Source organism: Setaria italica, chromosome V (genome assembly GCF_000263155.2).
Source record: "Setaria italica strain Yugu1 chromosome V, Setaria_italica_v2.0, whole genome shotgun sequence".
Classification (NCBI taxonomy): Eukaryota; Viridiplantae; Streptophyta; class Magnoliopsida; order Poales; family Poaceae; genus Setaria; species Setaria italica.
In genome coordinates, this window is record NC_028454.1 from 38,467,418 (window position 1) to 38,471,972 (window position 4,555).

The 4,555-nt window shown below is 43.2% G+C and overlaps 1 protein-coding gene across 1 annotated transcript in view; it reads left to right on the forward strand.

The window, feature by feature from the left end:
- The window catches only part of LOC111257360 (protein INAPERTURATE POLLEN1-like), a 15,634-nt gene that overhangs the window by 10,353 nt on the left and 726 nt on the right, over positions 1–4,555 (forward strand). The window lies entirely within an intron of this gene.

A 4,555-nucleotide genomic window follows, 5' to 3' on the forward strand; every position in this document is an offset into this window, starting at 1 on the left:
GTCCGACTGGAGGGGATGCGCCCGGGCCTCCCTGAGGTGGTTTCCGATGTGCGGACCATGAGTCATTATCACCCCTTACAATTTTATTCTGCGCTGAACACACTCGAAAAAGCTAAGAGGGAAATGATTATGCAGTGACATAATCCTAACACTCCACAAAGCTTTGTGGTATTAAGCCTAATTAGTCCATGATTTGATAATGTAGCACCACATTATCAAATCATGGACTAATTAGGCTTAATAGATTCGTCTCGTGATTTAGCCTAGAGGTTGTATAATTAGTTTTGTAATTAGTCTAGGTTTAATACTCCTAATTAGTGTCCAAACATTCGATGTGATGGGGGCTAAAATTTAGCTCCCTCCTCCCAAACACCCCTAAGCTTTGTCGAGTGTTAGGATTATGTCACTGCATAATCATTTCCCTCTTAGCTTTTTCGAATGTGTTCAGCGCAGAATAAAATTGTAAGGGGTGATAATGACTCATGGTCCTTATCCCCCTTCCCTCCTCTCACAATCCTAGTATCCAACTAAGCCCTTAATCATTTATCCATTTTTAGGTAAAAAAATACTATATTTTAGCACTGCTTTTTTTATTTCGATCCTCAAAATTGTTATCCTAAATTTTTAGACCCTTAACCAACCTTTGATAGTGGGCTTATATTCGGTTTAGGCTTGCTGATATATTTATGGGAACTAGAAAAATTGCCTGTTACAACGGCACAACAAATCAAAACAATTGCATGAGCATATGTAGTTTTATGTGAGCAGTATTCTATAGAGAATACAAATGACAAAACATGCAGATAATTGTTACCGTGTGGAAATAAGACAGTTAGCAAATTCCCAGTAAAGACTCAAGGGCAAGATGGGTAAATAGGACAAAGTTTAGAGGCACCATGGTGGCACACCATCACCATCTAGTAGTGAACAAAAATATAAAACTGCTCCAGCTATCCTAATGCTAGAGCCAAATGTACTCATAAGAAAGCGATGAGCAATAAGGTATGATCCATACCTTCCTATCTACTCCCTTTGATGTCCGAGCCTCACCAGCATCAACTATATGCAACCACGCACTAGGCACTACACAAGAGAAGCCTGCTTACGACATGGCTGCATGTTCTCAAGGTAGGCAAGCCTCAAGACACTTTGCTTAGGGGTGTTTCATACGAGGTGCTAAACTTTAACAGGGTCACATCGGATGTTCGGATACTAATTAGGAGGATTAAATATGAGCTACTTACAAAACTAATTGCACAGATGGAGTCTAATTCGTGAGATGAATCTATTAAGACTAATTAATCCATCATTAGCAAATGGTTACTATAGCAACACATTATCAAATCATGGACTAATTAGGCTTAATAGATTTGTCTCGCGAATTAGACTCCATCTGTACAATTAGTTTTGTAATTAGACTATGTTTAATACTTCTAATTAATATCAAACATCCGATGTGATAGATGCTAAAGTTTAGCGGCGTGTATCAAACACCCCTTAGTTAGTCCACAAATTAACATAATCATCGTGTCTTCTTCTCTAATTGTACTACAAAATCCACCCAACATGTGCAGATGATCATGATCCTCTCCGGTCTCGAAATCCCAAGCACGCATTTGAAAACTGCCGTACAAAGGCGGTACTAGCGCCATGACTGCGATTTCTTTGTTTTTGTCTCGGCCAGTGGGGTTAGGAGGAGAGAGACACCTTTTGCAGGGTGATTGGCCACGGGCACACTTTGATGCGCAAGGGTTGTGCTGGTGCCTGGTGTGGCCGTAAAGCCGGTCAGTGGTGCCATGTCCACATCCCCGGCCAGGTCTTATTTTCTGGGGCTCCTTTTCCGGGATCTTTCCCTTTCCAAAACCGGTGTCCACCTCTCCCTGAGGTTGCTTAGCGCCAAAGCTAATTGTTTAGTTTCAGCCTAACTAAGTGGTTAGGCGTAAGAATGTGATGAGGGGTTTGCCTGTTTTGTGCTAACGGTTTAGATTTTTTGGATGAACTCGTCGATAATGTTTAGCCGGTGGTAACATTCTTGAAGCTACGATTAGCTTAGCAATTCAAGAAAGTTTGATTCATTGTTTTGAGCACCATTCTTCTGGCTAGAGCAATGTAAAAATTCTAACCCCTTCTGTTTAGTTGGTGCTGTACTGTGCACCATTTGCGAGTTCTTCATCAGTTATTTAATTACTGCTACTGGATAAACCCACCCATAAAAGGCAGATCAAACGCTGAAATAATGCTCTGTACGTGTGCCATACAGCTCAGTATACCACTTGCTCTCAGGAGAAAATGAAGAGCAAACGAAGAAGCCGAAAGTTCGGTAATATGCATAAAAATGTTTACCAGGAAGAAGCTCAGATTTAATTGGAGCGTGTAAGAATGAATGTATATTTGAAGATTATTATACGGCGGAAGTTTGTATGAAGAGAGAGGTTGGATTAGTGGAGATCAACAACTGCAGAGCAAGGAAGCAACGTTGCTGGCACAACTTGTACATTTGTTGACTAGAGATAACAATTGTTGAGCAATGATTTGTCTTCCTAATCTTGAGTTGACTTGTTTAACTTCTCAGTTAGTCTTATGTTTGGTACAATAGCAATTTCTTCTGACTAAACTAGTCTCAAGTGACTGTGGCTAGATTCTAATAGACATATATAGAAATCCTGAAAGCGTCAAAACTCAAAACCATTCGGCAGACTAGAAGAAACCTTACATGTACATTGTTCACTTCAGCTGCACATGAGTTACAAATTTTATAATTCGGCTCTTCTCTCTCTGGACCAGTACTTATCATCACAGAATTCTTTTTTTTAATGAGTCATCATCATCAATTATTTTTTTTGACGAATCATCATCTTAGAAGTATAATACTGCAAAGAGAATCTCTGAAGGGAATGTGGCACGCTGTACTACACAATAAACAAACACATTATGCTAGTAATAAAGATTATTGGTCCTTTCATTAGCAATGAAAAGATTGGATCTTTTTGTCAACTCTTTATCAGTCCTAACCACCCCAGCACTAAACAAATGAACCGAAGGCAGTTTTTTGAGGAGTATACTACTGTCCAGATATAATAGGATGGTGGTACGAGTACATCATCAGTTCTGGGAACTTGCGCTGGAAACAAAGAAAAACACACGCTAGATCCATAGATTCCGTGTAGTGTAGCACATTTGATTGCTTGACCTACTCATGTGACCAATCTATTGCAGCAGCTGCAGCCTGCAGGAGTAGTCTTGAGCTTGTGCGCCATGGTTTTGTTCCTTGCTCCGGTCAGTACGGCACAGGACACAAGAAACTGGAAGCTTTGGAGGAACCATTTGGCATCTTTTTCAGAACACATTTTCCATCATCAGTAGTACGCTGCTAATCCCTTGTGCTTAACCGCAAACCACCTTTGCATTGGGATGCCAAAGTGTCAGCTGCAAATATACCCATGAGAGCTCCACGGAAACCATATGTTATTCCTTCGAAGTTCTCCCGGAGCTGATGCGAAATTCCCATGTTCCAAGGGGGCCGCACGATCTCTGTCGATCAAGGTCAGTCGTTCTCAGTCGCCGTCTTGGGTGCAAGAAAAACATTTCGGGCAGGACCAGAAGGATGCGTGTGGCAGAGGCTGACGACGACACGCATTGCAAAGAGCAAAATAATGCAGGAGCACGATGCATGCATGACCGGAATAGCTTGCCGTTGTTTCAGGATGAACAGGCCAACCGCCAGTTGCGTCCAGGCCAGGGCAGCAGCTTCCCAGCAACGGCACAGGCAGGCAGGCACGCCATGCCAAGCAGACACCTACCTGGAAGAAGAAGATTTCTACCTGCCCATCAGAGGAGAGGAGAGGAAGAAGAAGGGAAGATGCTCAAGTCATCGTTTTGACACCAATGTTTTCCTTCTTGGGACTCTCATCATTGGGTAGGAACATTCCCAGCTCATTTCAGAAGTTTCTTCCCCCCAGTCATGCACGTTTTTTTCATCCCTGTTTTTTTTTACCCTGAGAACAATTCAACTTTACAGTTGCTTTCACGCTAGCTTGTTAAAAACCGGTCTACAAAGATTGAGTGGTTCAGAGTCTCCAGGCAGGTTAGCACAATGTGGTCGCAGAAGACTACATGGGGGTTGATACCATGATACCGTCGCCATCTCATATGCAGTAAGGGCCTGTTTGTTTCCACCCTCCTAAAACCTTACCTCCTAAAAAGTGACTAAAAACTGCCTAAAGTGCCAAACACTTCTCCTAAAAATTGACTAAAATCTTTTAGGAGGTCCAAATCTTTTAGGCCCTCACCCCCCTCCTAAAACCGACTAAAATCGGTTCTGGACCCTCTCTACCCCCGCACCCACCCACACCGCACGCCAGATCCCGCACCCACCCGCACCGCACCCACCTGACTACCCTCCCTCTCTCCCGCCGGACTCCCGCCGCCCACCGCCGCTGTCAGTGCACCAGGCACGGCGCGGCACCGCCGCAGATGACTCTGATCTACCTCACTGAATGCCCCGTCCGTTTTTCTCGTGATCGATAACAGATCACATGTGCCAAAAGATTCCTCT